Source organism: Ursus americanus, chromosome 4 (assembly GCF_024610735.1).
Source record: "Ursus americanus isolate L20-20 chromosome 4, mUrsAme1.1.p, whole genome shotgun sequence".
Classification (NCBI taxonomy): domain Eukaryota; kingdom Metazoa; phylum Chordata; class Mammalia; order Carnivora; family Ursidae; genus Ursus; species Ursus americanus.
Window position 1 is genome coordinate 74,726,805 of NC_142130.1, and position 25,327 is coordinate 74,752,131.

Genomic DNA, 25,327 nt, shown 5'->3' on the forward strand with positions numbered 1-25,327 from the left:
CCCTATGAATAGACTTCAAATACTAGATTATACTAAACAAATGCATGCCACAAACACAAAGAAATCTAAGAATGTCCACAGCATTATTTTTCATAACTCCAATCTTGAAGTAATTCATATTTCAATCAATGGAGAAAGAATAAACAAATTCATGTATCATAAGATGGAGTATCATATAGCGATAAAATTTTTAAAACTACAAATACAATTAGAGCGTGGATGAATGTCAAGAACATAATGAGTAGAAGATGACAGACAAGAAACACATAGTGAAAAATTCCATTCATATTGAGTTTGAAAAAAAAAGTCAAAATTAAAGTATATTGTTTGTGGATGCATGCATGCATGCATGCTTTCGTGGGAAAATTATAAACAAACATAAGGTAAATGTTATCATAAATTAGTAGAATAGTTTCCTTCATTGAAAGAGAAAGTACTCTTTAGGAGGAAACTTTAGCAGACCTTCTAGGTTCTAGAAATGTCTTATTTCATGACCTCGCTGGTTGTTTCATGAGCGTTTACTTAATGATAATTCATTACACTGTACAATTTTACTTTCTGCACATCCCCAAATGCATGTGACAACTCATGATAAAAATGTTTTTTAAAAAATAACAAAGGGATTTCATTATCTCCTATGACAAGAAAGCCATAGGTAAGTAGTGTACCACTCAACATTATGATACCACTGCTTTCTTGGATCAGTGTCACATGCATTAGTTCAGGCCCTCCAAAAATAGACACCAAGGTGGGATTGAACATGCAAGAGATGTATTTGAGACAACTGTCAGAGAAGAAATGGTGGGGAGATAAAGGAGTTGGGGGAAACCCACAGACCATGATTCAGGTCTGTGTGAAAGAGAGAGGAAATGAAGAATTGGATAAGTAGAGTCTCAGGACTACAGGACCATTCTGAGAAGCTTTGGCTTGGCCAATGGGGAGTCCTCAAGCCAAAGTTCCCCTGCAGGGTAAACATGCTTCTTGCAGGAATTGACCTGCCTTCATGTCCTTGTCATGCTCAGTCATGGGCTGAGAACAGCTGGTGGGAAGTGTGGCCTTGGGGAAATGCAATGATGGATTGAGAGGCCAGTATCTGGGGCTATCCACCAATTACACATCTCACAGCAGGAGATCTGAGCAGCACGTTTCCATGGCCGCTGCTTCTACTAAAGGGGATATAAATTGTGAAAACTCCAACATAGCAATGCAAATAAATAAGACCTAAAATAATTTGAATTGCAAAAATCACTAACTTATGATGTTCACATAAATAATTAATATACTAATAAAGTTTTATGATCACTCTAATCAGTAAATCCTTGAATATTTATGAAATGCTATAGAGTGCTATTATTCTACATTAAAGACTAGGGAAAAAAGATGTCATATCCATTGAGGTCTACCTGAGAGTAACAGCTAATAAACTAGGCAATTTCAATTCCTAAAGCTCTAAGAAGCCTGTTGAGCACTTCTGATAAAGTATTTGGCTTTATGAAACTAATATTACACTGTATGTTGACTAACTGGAATTTAAATAAAAACTAAAAAAACAAAAAACAAAAAATGGAAAACTAAAAAACTAAAAACAAAAAGTACCTGGCTTTATCTTTTAACACTGATTACCAAGATGATAGAGAAAATTCTAGCAAATGGGGATGTGTTAGTCTTTCTTGGTATCCTGGCCTAGAGTCTGAACCATCTACAGAAATGTGCGTATTAATTAAGGGCATTTAATTTGAGATTGCCAGACTATAACAGAAGGTAAACAAGCTACCAACCCAATCCCACGTGATTTAATGATGATACAGAACGTGAAGAAAATAAGTACTTCTAACAGTATTTCCAGGGGTTCCTATCCCCTTTACTAGAAGCAAAGGAGAAAAAGGCAGGCATTCATGTCTACCACTTAGAAGGTTTCTCTGAAATACTTTATCCCCTCATGGTGTTTTTAATACCATAATTGTGCTATTTAGGATTCATATTTAAGAGTAGATTAAGAACTACCAACACTAAAAGAAATCAATAGTGGAGGAAATTGGGAGAACTGGTATGTGTTTGCTGGTGGCCTGGGGCTTCCCTACATATATTCACAGAAATTTACTAACCCTTGGGTTATTGCATGGTTTAACAGAGGAAATGTTCTTCCCTCAACATTGAACTCCCCAAAAGCCTGGTGAAACAAAAAGATGATGATTAGTTGGAGATTAGGTCAGGGGTACTTTATCATATTTTTAAGTAAATACACTGCTGCCGCTTATTTACTGTAATGGTTCTAAATTCCTTAAGCTCATTTTCTGAGGTAATGGAGGTGTTACCATTTTAAGATGTAAAATGTTACCTGTGTTATAAATAAAATGGTAGCACTTCCCTTTCCAACTAAATGAAGTGAAAAATCAAACCACTGAATTTGTAACCAAATGAAGCAAGTCAGGATTCTTGTCCCATTAGGGAGAGGATGAGTTCATTTTCAGGTATTTTATTAGCAGGAACGCTTTTTCATAACTCTAAGTATGGGAAGAAGGATGTGCATAGATGTTGGAAGTCTGAAAGGGCAGCTCTTGATTGGATGAAGCGTCCCACCTCCCACTGTGGAATATGAAGGAAACTGAGCCATCTTTCCCCACCACCATCTTCACTCCCATCCGGGCAGTCATGATACAAGCAAGCGACTCAGTCAGGTTCAGGCAATCTGATACTCTTGCTCAAGACTTTGAATTTTAAATAACACAAAGAAAACAGGATAGTCCAAATCTATTCAGTTAGGGTAGTTGTGACAGTGTCTATAGCAAAGCCACAGCTTCCTAATCTGATGTCTGTTGTGCTGCTTTCCTCTGACCTTATAGAACTGTCCTGCTTCTGGTCCCATTGCCAAACTTTTCCTACAGTTTCTCACCGATTGTTGGAGTACTCAACATCCTTCTAACGAGACTTCTTTTTGCTCAGGATTACTACAAAAGGAGTTTGGCAATAAAAGGCAACCCAACTGATAACACAGCCAAGCAGGCAAAATTCTGCAAAAATTCTAATCCTAGCAGGGATCAGGGAGCTAAGGAATGTGAGGTAAAAGTTCAGTCACAGAGAGGTAAGGGAAAATAAAGGTCAGCGGGCAAATTGCTGGGGGCTGTCCTCAGGCAGCTAAGTCCAGCTAAGCTCGGCTTAGTCCCTTGCCATCAGTTGGTGAGCACGGGGACCTTTGTGTACCCTCTCTTCTAGTAAAGTGCATCTCAGAAGAACAAGAGAAAGCAGGGACTGAGAGGTTGTAAATGCAGGGAACACACATGATCTGATTAATCGTGGTTAAAACTCTAGAGCAGGCAAAACTTAATAAAATCAAGAATATCCATGGAAGGGTCCTTCTCCACAAAGTGAGGCAGTGCTTCTTCCTTAGAGACAGAGGCAGATCTTGGAAAGATATGCGGAAAGGGAAGCAAGATTGGAGATAAGAAGGTGAGTCAAGTTATATTGGTGGCTTTTATTTTCTATTTTCTATATGAAACAGGAAGCTAGGATATCTGTCGCGAATGAGGGAAAGAACAGATAGAGGTTTGAAGAGTAAGTAAAAGTTTTGAATGGTCAATATCAGGGAAAAGTAGGGATAAAAAAACATTGAATGGTACTTAGGTCCAGACGAATTGAAAATAACACACTTAAATGGGTTCAGGCTAATGACGTGCTTTTTCTCTAGTAACACCTTACCCAGAAGTACTCGCTATAAAAATAAAGGTCAGATCACTCAAGAGCTAAGGATTATTCAAAGTTAGTAAAAGGCCAAAGGGGAAGAGAAGGGCGGGTGTTGATAGGAGGATAATAGGGATGTGGTAACATATGTTCTGGGCTAGTTCAGGAGGGAAGTGAAACTGGGAAGGCACTGAACAATGAGAGACAAGGAAGAAAGCCAGAGCTGGAAGATGTGATGAGGTTCAACAAACAAACAAGCAAACAAATAAATGGGTTTAGTTGGGAGGAAGGAGGTAGGATAGGTGGGAAAAGTGACAGGGATAGGGATTTGTGCTCATAAAATGCAATAGCAGATTTTAAGATAATGTGGCTTTGAAAAAGACAGCTGAGGAGAAACGGAGGTAAAGGTCATTAAGGTAGGAGCTCACTGTCCCTGACATAAGGACACGGGACATGACATTCCAAGGACATTGAAGTTACCAAGGAAAATGGCAGGATTTGAGTAGAGAAGACACATATCAGCCCGGTGTCAATTTTCTAAGTGGGTATAGACAATGACCTAAGACTCAAGGGGAAGAAAGCAGCAGAGCTGACATGTATGATTCTAAAAGGAGGGGTGACATAACATGATTAAGTAGAAAAGGAGCACAAATATATATATATATATATAAATATATATATATATATCTCCTTCTAGTTTAAATAAATGTTTTAATGATCTTAACTGGAAAGCCAGAGGTCGAATGGGTTTCAAGGTTGAATGGGTTTCGTAGTTTCACTCATGACATCCAGACCTTGGTTCTTTGTTTTTATTCTCAGCCCAGAGCTTTAACCTAATTTAACTTTGAAGTCTGAAGATGGTTTCCAGCACCCATCAGAGCTAAGTGCTTTCTGCTCACATTCAGGAGATGGAGAGACTGGTGACTGATCAGCAGTTTCAAAAAGAGGACAGAACTTTCCAAAGTGCCTCCGGGACACCTCTTCTTGTATCTCATTGACTAGAACTGGGTCACATACCAATTTTTTTTTTTTTAAGATTTTATTTATTTATGTGACAGAGAGACAGCCAGCGAGAGAGGGAACACAGCAGGGGAGTGGGAGAGGAAGAAGCAGGCTCCCAGCGGAGGAGCCCGATGTGGGGCTCGATCCCGGAACGCCGGGATCACGCCCTGAGCCGAAGGCAGACGCTTAACGACTGCGCTACCCAGGCGCCCCCACATACCAATTTTTAAACCAATCACCAGCAAGAGAAGAAAGAACTTCCTTTGCACAAGACATGCCTAACTTTCCTTATTGCACTGTTACTTCTCAGTGGAGGAAGAGTTCTTTTTTTTTTTTTTTTTAAGATTGTATTTATTCATTTGAGACAGAAACAGAGAGAGAGAGAGAGAGCACAAGCAGGGGAGAGGCTGAGAGAGAGGGAGAAGCAGACTCCCCGCTGAGCCGGAAGCCCAACGTGGGGCTCCATCCCAGGACCCAGAGGTCATGACCCGAGCTGAAGGCAGACACTTAACCATCTGAGCCACCCAGGTGCCCCAAGTCAGAGCAGTTCTTGAGGAGTCCTCCCTAAACTCCATTACTCATGTACATCTGTGACAACAAAGTTTCCTCAGCTTCTTCCCTTATTGTGGTAGGTCTAGAAGGGGTAACGAATAACTTCAATTCTCTGAATAAACCAAACGTTGCCTTTTTATTCAATAATCAAGCTTCCATTGGTATCAACTGACACACTGTTCGATTCATAACATTTGCATGGGCACACACTTCCCACAACTGCAAGTGAAGGTAAGCACCACAGGCACACTGAGCTCTGACAGCCACACTGCAGCAACGAGCGACAGCGCAGTCCGGCCACCCTGTGGCCCCGCACTGAGGTGCCAGGACCCGTTCTTATGCAATGTCCACCAAGGCTACAGAGGTTCTCCTCCAGCTCTGCATCCTAAATGTCATGTTGCTCCAGAGTTAGGCCTCTACGTCCCACGTGCTGAACGTGGAGACCATGAATGATGGAAATGGTAGAAAGTCCTACAGACACCTGCAGTAGGCACCGAGGCCATGTGCGGGTAGAGACAGGTAGGCGGGCCATGCAATGGCAGCACAAAGGCAAGACTTAGAGCATCCTGCTTGAAAACACCCGTGGCTCCCACACAGAACACTGTCCCACCTTTCACAACTGCACAAAGACTCTTTGCCTGCAGGCACAGACAATGGTCCATCTTCATTGCCCACCCTGACATCACTGAACGCTCCCTTTCATCTCTATGCTTTTGAAGATCCTTTGTTCTACCAAGAATTCCTTTCTCTACTTCGATAGTTAATGTGTCCATCATTTATTATTGATATAGTTCACTATGTTAACATACTTAGCTAACCGCCACAACAGCCAAATAGCTGATGCTTGAAAAAAAAAGCCCAGCCAGTATTTTCTGACTTTCTTATCTTGGTATTTTATTTTATTTTTTTAAAGAATTTATTTATTTATTCATTCATTCATTCATTTATATTAGAGAGGTGGGGAGGGGGAGAAGGAGGGGGAGAGGATCTCAAGCAGGTTCCCTGCTGAGTGCGGACGGAGCCTGACAGGGACGCGGGGCTCCTCTCACGACCCTGAGATCATGACCTGAGCCCAAATCAGGAGTCAGACGCGTAACCAACTGAGCCACCCAGGCGCCCCTCTTATCCTGGTAGTTAAAAATTTGTTAAGTTTTTAAGCACGTCTTTGTGAACAAGTTGCTGGACTGTTCCGTTTCAGCCAGGGCTTGTGCGTCCTGCAGCCACAGCTTAGCTCTATGTAGATGCCTGGCCCAGAGACATGGTGCTAAATGAGGTGAAGTGAGGCAAACCGGTAGGGCAGGTTGGAAGTGTCAAAACTGATGGCCAGTGTACATTTTTAAAATGTGTAGGCAGTTTTCCTGGAGGCCAAACCCACTGGGTGGCTTGTTTGAAAATAACAGCATACCCTTCTTATGCAATTGTTTTGTTGTATGTAACACATACATAAAACCACTGCATTAGGAAAAGCAGTCCCCGTGTTTACACTCTGTTCTGCTAATTAAACAGAAATGATTTTTTTCCTTTATAAGATAAGGAAATCTTAAATGCTGTTTCCAGGCTGAAAGAACATTGGACTAGTTACTCCCACAACATATTTCTGAGAGCACACAGCTTCTATCTGATCTAGGACTATTCCTGTCTGGCCATGTTATTGCCAAATTATGTCATTCTTCTTACTACTAAGGAATGACATGAGCTTTAAATTTAGTTCTCAAAGTAAGGTTCATCTCTGGATGTAAATATCATTTGAGAAATAAACGTAAAACTTAAATTTGTCTCCCCCTGTTCCATTCCAAATTCCAGCATCGAATAACTGATAGGCCAGGGAGAGAAAGGAAGGAGGAAATGAACAGTTACTGAGTTCATCTTATGTACGAGGCAAGGCTTCTAGATTGGAACTTCCCCCTGAGCAGACGGTGTCTGGGTCATCCCAGTGCCAGCACAGTTGCTGGCACCTAGGCAGATGCTCAATGAACACGTATTTGCTGAACCAATCTAAATCCATTCCAGATGTTGTCTCATTGAATCCTCACAACCACCATCTGAATTTGGAAATGTTTTCTTCATTTAACAGAGAGTAAGTAACCCGAGGTCACATTGAAAGGCCTGCATCACAAACTTAGGATGTAAGACGCCCTTAGGATGTAAGGATGTAAGGCACCTTAGAAGTCACCTAGAAAAATGCAACTTTTAATAAATGAGATAAAACATCTAGCAAATTTAAGTGACTATCTGACACAACACATTGCTACAGAAGTGAAAATCAAGACAAACATATGCATTCAAGTTTGATACATTCTAGATAATGAGTTTGACCATACACACACACAAATGTATAGAATGCAAATGGACATTTTGAGAGCATTTAGTGTATCGCCAAAGTCTGGCAGGAACAAAGATGACTAAGCAATAGTCCCTGCCCTTAAGAATCTCAGCAAATAGTGAAGGTAAAGACAGAAACAGAAATAGTATAATAAAACAGACCCTTTGCTTACAGAGCTATGAACCAAGTGCTGTGGGGGCACAAATGACAGAACAAATAACTCTGCACTCAGGAGGAAGAGGACTAAGGATATTTAGGGAAATAAAGCAGGAGCAAAGGAGAAAGTCACAGAAGGTTTCACTGGGGAAAGAGAATCATGAAAGAATGGGGGTTTGTTTAGACTATGTGGAAGAAAGAGTAGGATATAATATTGGAAATGCAGGTTGTTATCAGACATGAAGGGTTCTGCTCACATCCATTTGCAAAAGGGATAAGGATGATTTTCTTAAACATTTTATGCGAAGTACCCAGTGGAAGACTCATGTGTGCTGGTTGACCCATGGTATCAGTAGACATCTCCTATCAGGTAACTTCCTTTAATTTCTAGGGGCTCTTTTCCAAACTTCTGGTTTCCTTCTCTGTCTTTGACCATTATGGAAGGAAAAACAAGTCTAATAATTGAATCTTGATCCAAATTCACAAGCAATCATTTCAACAGTATTATATCCCCTTAGTATTGCAACAAGGTAAGACTTTTCTAGTTGATGAAACTATCTTCTTCCCATGTTAGACAAAAAGAGTTAGTGCCCAAGAACTTGATTTAAAAAACACACCCAGGACAGTTGACCCAGAGCACATAGGTCAACAAGATGGGTGGATAGGTTAGAACACTAAAGCATAATTAAAACAACTTAGGCAATTGTTTTTAAATTGAGTTTTGAGAAATGATATGAGATTTCACATTAAGGATATTCATGTGCCTTTAAGAATACTGCTATAATCAGTAATTATTTTTGAATAAGTAATATAAATTATAGTGTTGAGAGGCTCTTGTGCCACATACTCCCACAACATAGCTTTCCTAAGAGCATGAAAGTCCACCGAGCCTATGTGTACCTAACATTGGCAAGTGTACAGGACATCATGATTTCACTTACCAAGGGATAAAATGAGTCACACTTGAAATTGCTTCATCTCATGAAAGTCAAACAACCTGTCAATTAAAAAAAAAGAAAAAAAGAGTGAATTCAGTTTATTTTAGAGAGTTCATAGGCTAAAAATGCATATCCTACTCTGTTCTACTGAGGCAAGAAAAGTCTTCTCTCTGGTGCACCTCCCAAGCTATTTTTTGTTTGTTTTTTTGTTTTTGTTTTTGTTTATCTTAAAGAATTTGTGTTACTTCAAAACAGCAGAACAATTCTTTCTGCTATAACTTTTTCTTCAGTCATGGATATGCTCTGGATTCTATTTCTATTTCTGGATATTATTTCTTTCCTCTTTCAGGCAGACCTACTTGAATTTCAAAAATTTCATGCAGGTAAACTCTGCTTTCCTTTCCCTTTGCTTTCTGAGCCAGATATTTAGCTTCCTAACACACTCCTCTAGATTTGACTTTATGAAGTGTCTGCCAGTGAGAAATATAAATTTAATGACTTTTGAGTTTGCCAAAAGCATTCATCATCATCCAAGTAAATCTTGTCCGTCCTGCTTGGATAGTTCTACCTAAAATTCATCCTCTCATCAGCCCAACATTTATTACAGAATTGATTTCTATTTATTGTTGCCTTGGCTAGCTCCTGGTCGTATGTATCATCCTACCTTTTCTGGGCATTGTGTCTAATGACATGGACTCCACAAACTCTCTTACCACAAGTGGGTCACTTTAAAACTCACCTAATAAAAAAATGAAACAAAAACTCACCTAATAAGGCCTGATGCATTCTGTGTTAAGTTTCCAAGTCTTTCTCTCTCTCAAATCGGTCCAAGTTATCTACACCCTCCTTGTATATAGCTTTTTTAGCCTCTGAGAGATGAAGGTTGAATAATAACCAATGGTTATTATTTCCTATCCAGAGCTTTCAGAAGGCATAACTCAATAGTTTCTCAGATCTTTGTTCCAACTGGTCAAGTCAGTGCATTACACTCTCTATAATCTTGCCTCTCCTCTGGTAATGGAAATTCTTGGTCACATTCCTTTTTATTTGTAGCAGTTGGGATGATTTAAACAGAGAAAGAAATTTATTGAAAGGATATCTGGTTGTCCATCTCTTCAGGAAGTCTAGAGACTACGTTCAGAATGGGCAAATAAAAAGGGAAGTTACTCCACCAAAACCATGGCCGGAATCATGCCACAGAACCAGTCCGGCGAGAACACACCCACATTTCAGGGCCACTGCCGAGAGCATCCACACTGCCAGCACTAATACTGGCCCCACCACTGCCTTGGTTCCCAATGTGCACACTAACACCACACAGCCAGAAAGATTTCCCTAATGTTCCTGACCCTTTGTTTGCATCAGTAGCTTCTGACTCAAAATCCAAGATTCTTAGGTCTGATGGCTGAGCCTAAGAACCAAGGCCTTCACTCAGGGAGGTTGGGAGGGGATTCAGATACTGAACAGACAAAAACACCTGCATCTTCATGGCAGTACTCTGTCTTATGGAATAAACTGACCGCATATCTATACGCTCTACTATACTGGGGCTCCTGACATGGAATATGTGTTTTTCATCTTCCTTCGCTTATCACTACAGGTCCTAAACTGTACCCGAAGGCACCCCAGGTGCCACAGAGAACTCAGAGTTTTAAGTAAATTTTCAAGGACGGCACAAAAGCATTTGTTGGACACCACGACTACCTCGGGGTGATTCACAGTTTTCATTAGATCACACTACATTCTTTTTGGTGACATTTTTTTTTTTTTGGCAAAGCCGGGCTTTCAGCGGTTGCTGTAATAAAAAGCAAATACCACATGAAAATCAATGGAGAACAGGAACTGAGAGTGTGGCAGTGTCCCAACCGATTCCAAGGTTGGTGAAGGGAAGCAGCGCCTAACAGGCCTATGCATTGAAAATCTTTTTAGCTCAAGAATGAAACTAAGCATTACTTTTTCTTTATGGCTATGTACTGGTTTTACAAATAGCTACTTGGTTGTTAAAATGCAAATATTTATTAAGTTGTTTGAATCTGATAACTTAATAAATGGAACTACTAAATATTTCTTTCAGCCCAGGCGTGTTGTAGAAAAATTATCAAGACACTAATGATGGTATCATGTGATTCAGAAAACTTCCAAGTTTGGGAGAATATTACTTGGTCTACTTTAATTATCTTGTTTATCGACATTTCCAAAGATAGTATCAAGTTCATAGATGAATTTCAAAGCAGAGTGCAGATAATGACAGAAGAACTAGACAGTCATTAAGCCAGGCTCTCTTCCACAGACTGAATATATTCACCTAGCAACTAGCCTTCCAGAACTCTTCCCCTGTGTTGATTTCAGGCTTTCAGTATCCGCAAGAGTAAATTTTGTACATTAAATAAAATGATCTAAACGGTTGTTTACTGAAATTAGTTCAATCTTTTAAAGTCATAAATTCAAAAAGTCCCCTTCTTTATTAGGCTTTTAAGTTCAACTTGCATATATTTTTCTCATTTGTAAGTGTAGTAAGTTTCAACAGAAACTTTTAAGAGTTCTTTGAATTATGTTCGATATCACATACACTCTGGAATAAATAAATAGCTTCAAACATGTTAAACTGCATTAATTAATATCTTCTCTATGCTTTTTGGGGCACCTGGCTGGCTCAGAGAAGCATGAAACTCTTGATCTCGGGGTCATGAGTTCAAGCCCCATGTTGGGTGTAGAGATTACTTAAATAAATAAAACTTAAAAAAATTTTAAATATATATATTCTCTTTGCTTTTTGAATATCTCAATAGTCTGACTTAACACACAAAATCTTCCTAACTATTAACTGGTATACTTATTCACCTAATAAGCTTATTAATAGTGTGATTCTCAAGTTCTCTTAAATGTTACAAATATGCAATTAAAAAAATAACAAACGTTAGATTCCTTTTTATTTTTATTTATTTATTTTTTAAAGATCTTACTAATTTATTTGTTAGAGAGACAGAGAGAGAGAGAGCACAAGCTGCAGAAGTGGCAAGCAGAGGGAGAAGTAGGCTCCCTGCTGAGCAAGGAGCCGAGGCAGGACCGATCCCAGGGTCCTGGGATCACGACCTGAGCCAAAGGCAGACGTCCAACCGACTGAGCCACTCAGGCGTCCCTAGATTCCTTTTTAATACAAAATCTTAATACGATGGTTTTCAATCCCTTAAATGTTTCCATACTTCATTTCAAGGCTTCCCAAGACTAAAGCTTCCCAGCTAACTGAAGTCTCCTGCCCACTAGGGAAGAATTTACTAACCCAATTAACCAAGGTTACTTGTGATTAAAAGATTACAGCAATCTCAGCTAATCAGTAGACTTGAAGCTGCAGGCAAACAGAGCAATTCTTCTTACCACATCAATGACATACCAAATTCCTTTTTATACCACAATGTCATGGGCCTCAGAATGTGAAGGATTAGTCTTAAATAACAAATGCAAATAAATAAATGTCTGCTATAACTTCCATATAGCTGTCATGAAGGTATACCAATTAATAATTTAACCACAAAGTCCTCAGGTATAAGATTGTAGCATAACTATATATTTTTTCTAATCTAGTAAAATCTAATCCCTTGTGTTCAAAAGTCTCTATTATCGTTTGGGTTCTGTAAAAATCCCAAGCACCTTGAGTATTCCAGAACATTCAGAAAACATTTTTCTCATCTTTAGATTTCTGTAGTCACAGTTGATGTGGCTATTGTCTTAAGTCCATCCAGTCCCTTGGAGGTGAGCAGCCCTGTAGTAAGCCTGAGCGCCTCATATGAGGGCCAGCCTCCTTGAAGCACCAGCCCACCATTGCTATCAGTGGTCTTGCCATCACGTAGGAGCACCAAATGGGAGCTCGCAGAATCATGTAATCAGAATCAGCCAAATTTCCAAATACCTCCCTAGCTCAGCTCATCTCCACCTCTCCCAACCCTAGAAACAGTTCCACCACTGGCACAATCCAGCCCCAAACTCAACTTCCAACAAACCAACCTTGAAGGGAATTGTTCTTCTAGATAGCAGAAAACTTTGACTATGGACCCAGCAATGCAGACACCAGTTGGGTTACCATCTTTGAAGGCTGGGGGATAGGAGCACCTGGGTGGCTCAGTAGTTAAACAACTGCCTTCGGCTCGGATTATGATCCCAGGGTCCTGGGATCGAGCCCCATATTGGGGCTCAGTGGGGAGCCTGCTTCTCCCTCTCCCTCTCCCACTCTCCCTGCTTGTATTCCCTCTCTCCCTATCAAATAAATAAATAAAATTTAAAAAAATAATAAAAAAAGAAGGCTGGGGGATAAAATAACTACAGCAACAAGAACAAATCATAAGTTAGTATCTCAATAAACTGTTTTGCCACAGAAGCTATACATTTGTCCTAATAATGAGCTTCCCTGAAACATTTCCTAAGATTGCTTCCGTATATAATTTAGTAGCTGCACAAGAGAAAAGACTCCTTTCTGTAAATCGCATCCAAACATGTGTGTGCATAACTACAGAATTGACTTGCGATCCTTTTAGAATAATATCTTAGCAACTACACAGTTTGTGGTTTATAAATCATGTATGATGTGATCAATATATAGTAAATGCTACTTTGAAAACAGTAGTTCATAATTACTATTGCCAAAGACCATTTTAGTCAGTATATACAATAAAAAAGTAGATAAACCACATGATTCTCTTATTATATATTATGTCATCTTATGGTTCAATATTAAGATTATCACCTCTCAGATGTGGAGAAAGGGGATCCCTCCTACATTGTTGGTGGGAATGCAAGTTGGTACAGCCACTCTGGAAAACAGTGTGGAGGTCCCTTAAAAAGTTAAAAATTGAGCTACCCTATGATCCAGCAATTGCACTACTGAGTGTTTACCCCAAAGATACAGACATAGTAAAGAGAAGGGCCATATGCACCCCAATGTTCATAGCAGCAATGTCCACAATAGCTAAATCGTGGAAGGAGCCGAGATGCCCTTCAACAGATGACTGGATTAAGAAGTTGTGGTCCATATATGCAATGGAATATTACTCAGCTATCAGAAAGAACGAGTTCTCAACATTTGCTACAACATGGACGGCACTGGAGGAGATAATGCTAAGTGAAATAAGTCAAGCAGAGAAAGACAACTATCATACGATTTCTCTCATCTATGGAACATAACTAGGATGATCGGTAGGGGAAGAAAGGGATAAAGAAAGGGGGGTAATCAGAAGGGGGAATGAAACATGAGAGACTATGGACTATGAGAAACAAACTGAGGGCCTCAGAGGGGAGGGGGGTGGGGGAATGGGATAGACTGGTGATGGGTAGTAAGGAGGGCACGTATTGCATGGTGCACTGGGTGTTATACACAACTAATGAATCATCGAGCCTTACATTGGAAACCGGGAATGTACTGTATGGTGACTAACATAATATAATAAAAAATCATTAAAAAAAAAAAGATTATCACCTCTCAGGATAAATTCTATTTTTTTAAGATTTTATTTAATTATTTATTTGAGAGAGAGAGTATGAGCAGGGGGAGGAGCAGATGGAAAGGGAGAGGGAGAAGCAGACTCCCCGCTGAGTGTGGAGCCCAACATGGGGCCCAATCCCAGGATCCTGAGATCATGACCTGATTCGAAGTCAGACACAACTGAGCCTCCCAGGCACCCCTCAGAATAAACTCTTAAATCAAAGCATAACTGTTACAGATAAAATTTGCTCAGCAACATCACGACTCAATGGAAAAGTCATGAGAATTTTTTTTATTTTGTGGGGACTGCCAATCATTAAATAACAAATGCACAGAATAAGAAAAAAAATTTAAAAACATAAACATTATTGATTTTTATTGTTATAATATTAAGAAACTTAAATTACATGATTAATTCTTTCACCGCTTAAAAATCATTTAAGAGAGATTACAAAACTAAATAAATTCAACGAAGATGTCAAAATTACAGAACAAGATAGTTCAATGAACAAAATCATTCAATATACAATTGAAAACATGAAAGATTATTGATAATAAACACACAAAGAAATAAATGGGGGGGTGAAATTTTGGGAAGCCCTTCCTTAACCTGAATGATAACTAATAAATATTGAAGAAATAATGAAGATAGAAAATCACTCTTTTGTGATCACCACAATAATTGATTTACACAAGAATCATCAATGGAGACTAAGAGATCATCAATGGATAAGAATTTGAGTAGAATTTGAAGAGAAAGAGATTATTTACATCATTTCAAATTACCTCCCCACAGATGGAATTTCTTGCCTGAGGATCTGGGAGTGAAGGTCAGGCTAACTAGAACCCACAGAGAGTGAGAGGGACATCATGGATGGGAGAGGGCCAGGAAATGGCAACCTGATTCTGTTAATATCCTTTTTCAAATTAATGGCTGACCTCAAAACCACCTATACATGGCTCAGACTCCAAAAAGCTTGCAGCTCAAGCTAAAAATAAAGTAACAATAATAATAACAACAATAAGAAAAATTTTTTTACTGTCAAGATTTTAACTTCCAATCTCCACAGGACAGGCAGAATTTGCAGTCTAATCAAATTAATATTCTATAAAATAAAAACATCAGCACTCTTCAGATGAATATAACCAGGTCTAAAATCTTTACAACATAACCATGACAATGCCCACATGTACTTCAAAATTACTTGGCATATGAAAAACCAGGCAAATGTGACGAGGGGAATTCTCAAGGGGAAAATAATCAACAGCATCAACGCTAAAATGACCCAGATGTGGGAATTATCAGTCAAAGGCTTTAAGGAGCTATTAGAACTACATTCAATAAAGTAAATAAGACTTTAGAGAGCTATTTTAACTATGCTCAGTGAAGTAAACAAGAGGAAATCTCATCAGAGAAACAAAGTATTTTTTAAATCCAAGTGAGAATGATAAAACTGAAAAACACAGTATCTGAAATTACAAAGAGAAAAAAAATGGTAAACTTGCTGTTGAGACACTTGATGTCCACCATCTGAATCAAGTAATCAAATTTTACATCACCAATAATGGGACAAACTGGTATCATGTGACTTCTGATAAGATGCACTGAGAAGGACACACAGTAATTTCATAATATTTCTGCCCAAAATGCATAACTTAAATTTAAATTGTGAGGAAACACAAGACAAACCCATATTTGTATTCTATAAAATAACTGACCTGTACTCTTCAATGTAATGAAAGACAAATTGTTCCAGATTAAAGACAACCACAGTAGACAGTCTCTAAAATGGCCTCAAAAAATCCCTGCCTCTTGTTATTCATATCCTTCTGTAAGTGGTCTAGATCTACTGACTCAATTCTACTGAACTGAATACAGAAAAAGTGATGGATTCCACTTCCAATATTAGTTTACAGGACTATTTGTGTCTTGCTCAATCTCTTACTCTCTCAATTGCTCTGAGAAGCCAACAGCCATGAGCCAGCTGCTCACAACACAAGTCACTCTATGAAGCGGTCCATACGGCAAGGAACAGAGAGACCTTCAGCCAACAGCCAGTGAAAAACTGAGACCCTCCAAGAACCCAGGAGGAACTGCATGCTGTAAAAGATCATATGAGTGATCTTGGAAGTCCTTGGATCTTGGAACCCTTTCCCAGTCAAGCCTTCAGATGAGACTGGAGCCCTGCCTGATACTTTGATTGCAGCCTTGTGAAGGATCTTAAGGCAGAAACACCCAAGCTGCACCTGGATTCCTGCCCAACAGAAACTATGAGACAATAAATGTTCATTATTTTAAGATAAAGTTTCAGAGTAATTCTTACGCAGTAATAGGTAACTAGTACAAAGACTAAAAGAGACATGACGACTAAATGCAATGTGTAGCCCTGCATTGGATTTTGGAGGCTGGGGGTGGGGTGGATAATAGAGCACATTATTGAACAAATGGCAGAATCTGAATGACAGTATATTAGATCATAATATTAAACTTCCTGAGTGTGATCACTGTGCTGAAGCTATGTAAGAGAATGTCCTTTTTCTTAGGAAATATACATTTAAGTATTTAAGGGATATAATATATGCAACTAACTCTCACATAATTCAGGGAAAAATTAATAATAATATATATAAATAGAGGGAGTGATAAGGTAAATGTGGTAAATTGTTAATTTGTAAATCTTGATAAAAGGTACACAAGGTATTGGTAATTTTCTTGTGCATTTGAGTTTCAAATTATTAATTTTTTTTTTAAGATTTTATTTATTTATTCGACAGAGATAGAGACAGCCAGCGAGAGAGGGAACACAAGCAGGGGGAGTGGGAGAGGAAGAAGCAGGCTCATAGCGGAAGAGCCTGATGTGGGGCTCGATCCCATAAGACCGGGATCACGCCCTGAGCCGAAGGCAGACGCTTAACCGCTGTGCCACCCAGGCGCCCTTCAAATTATTAAATTTTTTATCTTAATTCCAGTATAGTTAACATACAGTGTTATAATTGTTTCAGGTATACAGTATAGTGACTCAACAATTCTCTACATTACTCAATGCTCATCACGATAAGCGTACTCTATAATCCCCATCACCTACTCAGCCAACCCCCACCCACCTCCCTCAGGTAACCATCAGTTTGTTCTTTAGAGTTAAGAATCTATTTCTTGATTTGTCTCTCTCTCTTTTTCCTTTGCTCATTTGTTTTGTTTCTTAAATTCCACATATGAGTGAAAACCCATGGCATTTGTCTTTTTCTGACTGACTTATTTCACTTAACATTATACTCTAGCTCCATCCACGTTGCTGCAAATGGAAAGATTTCATTCTTTTTTATGGCTGGATAATATTCCACTGTATATGAAAGGGTTTTTTTTCTAAAACAATTAAAAGGAACAATTATTTATATATGACTCAACCTAAAATGGGTTGTTTCAGTATCTTAAAATAGGAAGAATAAATTATTTTTTTTCATTTAATAATGAAATTATTAACCTTTCGTTCTGGGTGCTTTTAAAACCAAATACTAGCATAAATATATTGTGCATATTGTATTTTCAGGAAGGAACTGGATTTGACTAATTTAGGTTAAAACACTACTAACAATTTTCTGTATTTAAGTCCTATACTTATTGTGAAGTAGAGTGATTTTGGTCAAATAAAGAGATTCAAGAGAACAAATCAAAAGGCCAGTAACCGGGGCGCCTGGGTGGCTCAGTCGTTAAGCGTCTGCCTTCGGCTCAGGGCGTGATCCCAGCATTATGGGATGGAGCCCCATATCAGGCTCCTTCGCTGGAAGCCTGTTTCTTCCTCTCTCACTCTCTCTGCTTGTGTTCCCTCTCTCGCTGGCTGTCTCTATCTCTGTCAAATAAATAAATAAAATCTTTAAAAAAAAAAAAGGCCAGTAACCAACTCTTAAAGCATATCTTAGGCAAAATGTCAAAATTTGATTTTGGTACCTTCCTGACATTCTATCTTGTCTTCATGATGATCTGAATTGCCAACATACTCACTCTCTTTCCTAAGCTTATCCAAGGATGTTTTCTGGTTAAAAATTTCATATTAGTTGATTTTTTCATATTTTATTTTTTTATACTTTAAAGCAAATGTCATGGAAACAAATGTAGTCATTGCCCCTCACATCAATCTCCATTCCTCTCTCCATTCTTTATCATTCTGCTTCCTGCCTTTACCTACTTTGGCCTCCTACTTCCCTTTCTCCCTCATATCCTTCTCTATCTATTTTTGACCCCTCCCTTCCTGCCTTCTCCACACAAATGCCACCTTAGTGCCAGCTTTCATGGTTTCATACTTAAATCACTACAATCACCTCAAAACTGGTCTTCTGCCTCTAGGTTCTCCCAATCACCTTACACAATACACATTACAAATTCAGCACCTTACACTTGTTTATTATATTTAGTTTAAACTTCTCAGGGGGGCACACTAAAGGTCCTTCAGGACTGGTCCCAAATAACTCATACCAGCACTTTAGCTCCCACAATTTCCCAGCACAAAATCTCCTCCCTAGGCATTAAAGTCTCTTCTGTCATTTCCTTAACCCCTGGGAGACCAAAGCAGGTTTTTCCTCCCCGAGTTACCTGAGCCAGTGTCTCTCTCCTCATTTACAACCACCTATTGATAAAATATCTAGGACAAGAGCTGGGAGGGTGATTTCCACACAGCAATAGATGCCTAAGCTGTCCTGTGCTGCATCTCCTCTGCGCATCTGACATTAGTGTCACTAATGGGCAGCTGCATGCATGTTGCAAGTGCTCTGCCTCCAGTGGATAATGTAGATCCCTTGGGGTATCCTCCAACACCATGGAAACTTACATAGTCAGAGCAGGGGCACAGCACGGAAGTGCAGAGGTGTTAATAAATGACAGGGGTGGGAGTGGATAAATTTTCCAGCTCTCTTGTCCTTCACTGGGATAATTCTGAGGCATGTTCTATATGGTTCTTCAGATGATCCCCAGACTAAATGGGCCTTTGTTTCCATCTGGGTAGCATACCCTTTATTGGCTTTCTCCTTTGCTTGTCTCACTCTTTCCACTCCCTCACCTCTGCTTCCTAGTGTCAGTATCATCAGCCGTTAGGTAAATGCAGATGAACTACCTACATCCAAGTCCTTGCCTTGGGCTCTGCTTTTGTAGAAACCCAAATGAAGGCATAAAACAGTAGTCATCCTTTCTTCCTTTAATAATTAAACCCCATGCTTTAGCTGTGCCCATGGCCACTTAGTTGTAGATTACATTCCCCACCATCCTTGCAACTAGATATGTCTGCATGATTTTTTTATGAATGCAATATACGTGATCATATATGCCAAGCCATGCCTCAACAAGAAATAGGGCTGCATTTTTTTGTTCCTTTTTCTGTTCCTATGGATGAGATACAGATATAATACCAAGAGACAGAACCCAGATCATGAACCCAGAGATAGAAGCTGTATTTTGAGGATGAACTGAGCTTCCATCCACCTGTACTACTTCACTGTGGGCTGTTACAGAACAGAAAAACAAACTTCTCTCTTCTTAAGAAATGGTATTGTTGGGGTGCCTGGGTGGCTCAGTTGGTTAAGTGTCTGCCTTCATCTCAGGTTATGATCCTGGAGCCCTGGGATCGAGCCCCACATCGGGCTCCCTGCTCAGCCCTTGCCCCTCCCCTATTCATGCTTTTTCTCCCTCCCTCTCTCTCTCAAATAAATAAAATCTTAAAAAAAAAAAAAAGGAAATAGTATTGTTGGGATCTCTGTTAAAGTAGAGACAGTATCCTTTGGGAATACAAGACTTAGGGCAAGTCCTACAGCTTTTGAATAAGGGATTCAACAGCTCAAGCTCTTAGTAAGCCGTTCATTAGTTGTGGATGTGTGGCATCTCTCCTATGTGTTCAGACGGTGAAAAGCTGAGAATATTGCATTATCTATGATGCCTTGCAGAGAGACTTGTCTCCCGTTTTCCCATGAGGGAAGGAAAGACTGGTTCCCAGGTCCATCAAAATACAAATGAAAACAGAAGTCATGAAGCTAAAGAGAAAACTTGAATCTTTTGAGGTCAGTTTTGTCTTTTTTATAAGACCCAAGGCAGAACAGTTAACTATTGTTAAGGAATGAACTCTGTCTCCCAAAATTCATATATTAAAGCCCTAACTCCAGTGCTTCAGAATGTGACAGTGTTTGGAGATAAGATCTTTAAAAAGATGACTAAGTTATAATGAGGCCACTAGTGTGGGCCCTAATCCAGTCTGACTGGTGTTCTTATAAGGAGACAAAATTTGTACACACAAAGAGACACCAGAGAGGTGAACACACAGAGAAAAAAACACATGAAGAAGCAGCAAGGGGGCAGCCATCTGCAAGACAAGGAGAGAGGCCTCAGAGGAAACTAAACATTCACCTTGATTCAAGACACCTTGATCTCGGAATACAAACCCCCAGAACTGTAAGAAATAAATTTCTGGTTTTTTAGCTACCCAGCCTGTGGTACTTTGTTAGGGCAACTCTAGCAAATTAACACAATAATTTATCTTAAAAATCACGGAAGAACCTAGCATCTATTTCCACCAGAGGAATAACTAAGTAAATGAATAAATGGATGGTGGTGGTAATACAGTGCTGAGAAATACTAAGAACAGTTTGCTCTATAACAAGCCATTCATTAAATAAATACACTTTAAGTCAGCTTGACTGAGGGAGAAGAGTGGTAGCATGACCTAGCTGCGACATGTGTTGCAATCAGAAAGGACACAAGAATCTATGTGAACTATTCCAACTTTGCTAAATATAAAATGACATTGGTCTGAATGCATCTGTAGCCAAGTCAAGAAATTTGAAATGATGAAGCAGCAGAATTTTGAACCACGGGCTGAGCAGCTGTGTGAATTTACAAAAGTGAAGAGTTTCTTAAATGAACTATTAAAATTTTTATCAAAAGCAGTCCAGAGGAGGTCAGAGAAAAATGAGGTTACATAACTCTAAAATAATATATTGCTCTTGTTCAATTTCTGATGATGAACCAATTATTTCCGTGTTTAGAAGAAGCTACCTGTATTTTGATAAAAAATCCTAAACACAAAATGTAAAAAAGTGAACTCATTTTTTTTTTCCTGAAAATTACCCTCTGGTATATTCAGTTTTAGTTGTTGGTACCATCATCCTCACAGTGACCTGTGAATTTCAGTTTTGTGTAGACCTAAGAACCAAACCTTCTCTTCCATCTCTTTATATAGAACAGTATCCTGAGAGTTCCAGATAACATTTTAAAACTGTCAACACTTGCAACTATTTATCTCTGTGAATCAAAATTATCTTTCCACTGTACAACCAACAAAACTCAGACATAAAAGAATTGCAAAGCTGAGGCTGATATAAGACATAACTGTCACCTATAATCTCCATCAATTTTGTATTCAAACAAATGTCCATATTTTCATTGTTTTAATTTGTAAAATAAATGCATACTAAATCCACTAAATGTCTTTTTAACCTAATTTTTATGTTGGTGTACGATATAACATTTAACTAAAAAAATGCAGCTGCTAAAATCACTTGAAAAAAATTTTTTTAAAAAAATCATTGATCTGTGGAATAAAAAGCAAGGTCCCTAACAAGGGATGCAATAGCATGACCCCACTTATCCCTTCAGCCCTATGTCTCGCTACTCAGTCACACACAGATCCCTGAAAAACCATCTTGTTTCTCATCCAATCTCCTTCTGTCATCTTCTGTCTACAATGCCCTTGCTCCTTCACTTGATGTAAGGCTCATCCTTTAAGATACACTTAATACTTTTCCAAAAAGTCTTTTCTGGCCCACCAAGGCCCTTTCGGAAGGACCTCTTTCATACATCCTTTATAATAACACATGTTTTCAATTTTTATATTATTTATCGACCTTGCTCACTAAACTCTGAGTTTCTGGAGGAGGAATTGTGCTACTAGAGACTGCCTAGCACATGGTAGACATTCAGAAATATTTGATGAAGACAAAAGGCAGAAGCAGCATTCAAGGTTAATATACAAAACTCAACAAGATATAAATGGTATTTGAAATAAAAACATAATACCTTTTACATTAGCACCCCCAAAACTGAAATACTAAGTATAAATCTAACAAAATATGTACAAGATCTACATGAGGAAAACTTCAAAACTCTGATAAACCAAATCAAAGGGCTAAATAAATGGAGAGATATTCCATATTCATGAATAGGAAGACTCAACATTGTTGTCAGTTCTTCCCAACTTCATTTGTAGATTCAATGCAATCCAAATCAAAATCCCAGCAAGTTATTGTATAGATATTGACAAATTGATTCTAAAGTTTATGTGCAGAGGCAAAAGACCAGAATAACCAACACAATATTTAAGGAGAGCAAAGTTGGAAGACTGACACTACCTGCTACCAAGATTTATTATAAAGCTATAGGACACGTGACATTATATTATTGGTGAAAGAATACACAAACAAATCTATCAAACAGAATACAGAACCCAGTAGTACAACCTCATAAATATAGTCAAATGATCTTCAACAAATGAGCAAAGGAAATACAACGGAGCAAAGATAGTCTTTTCAACAAATGGTGCTGGAACAACTGGACCTCCACATGCAAAAATAAATAAATAAATAAATAAATCTAGACACAGACCTTACACCCTCCACGATTAACTCAAAATAGATAATAGATCTAGATGTAAAACACAAAACTATAAAACTTCTGGAATATAACATAGGAGGACATCTAAACGACCTTCAGTATGGTGATGACTTTAGATAGAACACCAAAGACACAAACCATAAAAGAAGCAGTTAACTGGACTTCATCAAAATTTAAAACTTCTGCTACTCTGCAAAAGACAATATCAAGAAAATTAAAAGACAAATCATAGACTGGGAGAAAATATTTGGAAAAGACATATAGGCATATCTCATTTTACTGTGCTTTGCTTTATTGTGTTTCACAGATAATGCATTTATTATAAACCTTGCATTGAGAAAGTCTATTGGTGCCATTTTTCCAACAGCATTTGCTTACTTCATGTCTCTGCAACCCATTTTGGTAATTCTCACAGTATTTCAAGACTTTTTATTATTTTTTGTTTTGTTTTGTTTTGGTGATCTGTGATCAGTGATATTTCATGTCACTATTGTAACTGTTTTGGAGTGCAACAAACTGCACCTGTATAAAATGACAAACTGAATTTATAAATGTGGGTGTTCTCACTGCTCTACTGACCACCTGTTCCCTCATCTCTGTCCCTCTCTTCAGGCCTTCCTATTCCCTGAGATACAACAATAATAAAATTGGGCCAGTTAGTAACCTATAATGGCCTCTAAGTGGTCAACTGAAAGGAAGAGCCGCACATCTCTCATTTTAAACCCAAAACTAGAAATGATTAAGCTTAGTGAGGAAGGCTGTTGAAAGCTGAGATAAGCCAAAAGCTAAGCCTCTTGTGCCAAACAGTTAGCCAAGTCGAGAATGCAAAGGAAAAGTTCTTGAAGGAAATTATAATTGCTACTCCAGGGAACACACAAATGGTAAGAAAGTGAAACAGCCTTATTGTTGATAACGGAGAAAGTTTGAGTGGTCTGCATAGATCAGTCCAGCCACAACATTCCCTTAAGCCAAAGCCTAAATGCAGAGCAAGGCCCTTCCTCTCTTCAATTCTGTGAAGTCTGAAAGAGGTAAGGACACTGCAGAATAAAAGTTGGAAGCTAGCGGCAGTTGGTTCATGAGGTTTAAGGAAAGAAGTTGTCTCCGTAACATAGAAGTGCCAGGTGAAGTGGCAAGTGCTGATGTCAAAGCTGCAGCAAGTCATCCAGAACATCTAGTAAGAGAATGAATGAAGGTGGCTACAGAGTTTCATTGTAGACAAAACAACCTTCTATTGGAAGAAGATGCCATCTAGGACTTTCATAGCTAGAAAGTCTCTCCCTGGCTTCAGAGACTCTTATTAGGGGCTAAGACAGCTGGTGACTTTTGAGTTGAAGCCAGTGCTCACTCACAATCACAAAAATCCTGTCATAAGAACTGTGCTAAATCTACTCTGCCTGTGCTGTACACATGGAACAATAAAGCCTGAATGACAGCACATCTGTTTACTGAGTATTTTAAGCCCACTGTTGAGAACTACTGCTCAGAAAAGAAATTCCTTTCAAAATATTACTGCTCACTGACAATGCGTCTGGTCACCCAAGGGTTCTGATGGAGAGGTATAATGAAATGAACGTTCTTGTATGCCTGCTAACACAATATCCATTCTGTAGCCCATGGCTTGAGGAGCAATTTCGACTTTCAAGTCTTTCAATTGAAGAAATAAATTTCATAAGGTGGTATTTGCCATAGATAGTGATTTCTTCTGATGGATCTGGGCAAAGTGAATTGAAAACTTTCTGGAAAGGATTTACCATTTTAGATGCCATTAAGAATATCTGTGATTCATGGGAAGAGATCAAAATATCACCATTTACAGGAGTTTAGAAGTAGATTCCAACCCTCACTGATGACTTTGAGGGGTTCACGACTTCTTTGGAGGAAATAACTGCAGATGTGGTGGAAATAACAAGAGAACTAGAATCAGAAGTAGAGCCTGAAGATGGGACTGGATTGCTGCCATCTCATGATAAAACTTCAATGGATGAAGAGCTGCTTCTTGTGGATGAGCAAAGTGGTTTCTTGAGATAGGATTTACTCCTGGTTAAGATACTGTAAAGATTGTTGAAATGACAAAAAAGAATATTACATAAACTTAGTTGATAAAGCAGCAGCAGCAGCAGGGTTTGAGAGGATTGACTCCAGTTTTAAAAGAAGTTCGACTCTTGGTTAAGTGCTATCAAACAAGTGTACATCACCTGTACAGAGAAATCACTTGTGAAAGGGAGTCAAGGGATGCAGTAAGCTTCGATTTTATCTATGTTAAATAAATTGCCACAGCTACCCCAACTTTCAGCAACCACCATCCAGATTAGTCAGCAGCCATCTACATTGAAGCAAGACTCTCCACTGGCAAAAAGATTATGACTTGGTGAAAACTCAGCTGATGATTAGGGGGTTTTAGCAATAAAGTATTTTTTAATTAAGGTATGCACATTTTTTAGACATAATGAAATTGCACGCTTAATAGACTCTAGTATAAACAAATTTTATTATGCACTGGGAAACCAAAAAATTCATTTGACTTGCTTTATTGTGGTACTTTATTGCAGTAATCTCAA

The 25,327-nt window shown here is 38.7% G+C and overlaps 1 long non-coding RNA gene across 1 annotated transcript in view; it reads right to left on the reverse strand.

Moving 5' to 3' along the window:
* LOC123784349 (uncharacterized) overlaps positions 1-25,327 on the reverse strand; it is a 109,314-nt gene that overhangs the window by 18,383 nt on the left and 65,604 nt on the right. Inside the window, exon 3 of the long non-coding RNA XR_006777434.2 lies at positions 8,653-8,708. This is a non-coding gene — a long non-coding RNA (uncharacterized LOC123784349). The remainder of the gene's footprint in view (positions 1-8,652; positions 8,709-25,327) is intronic.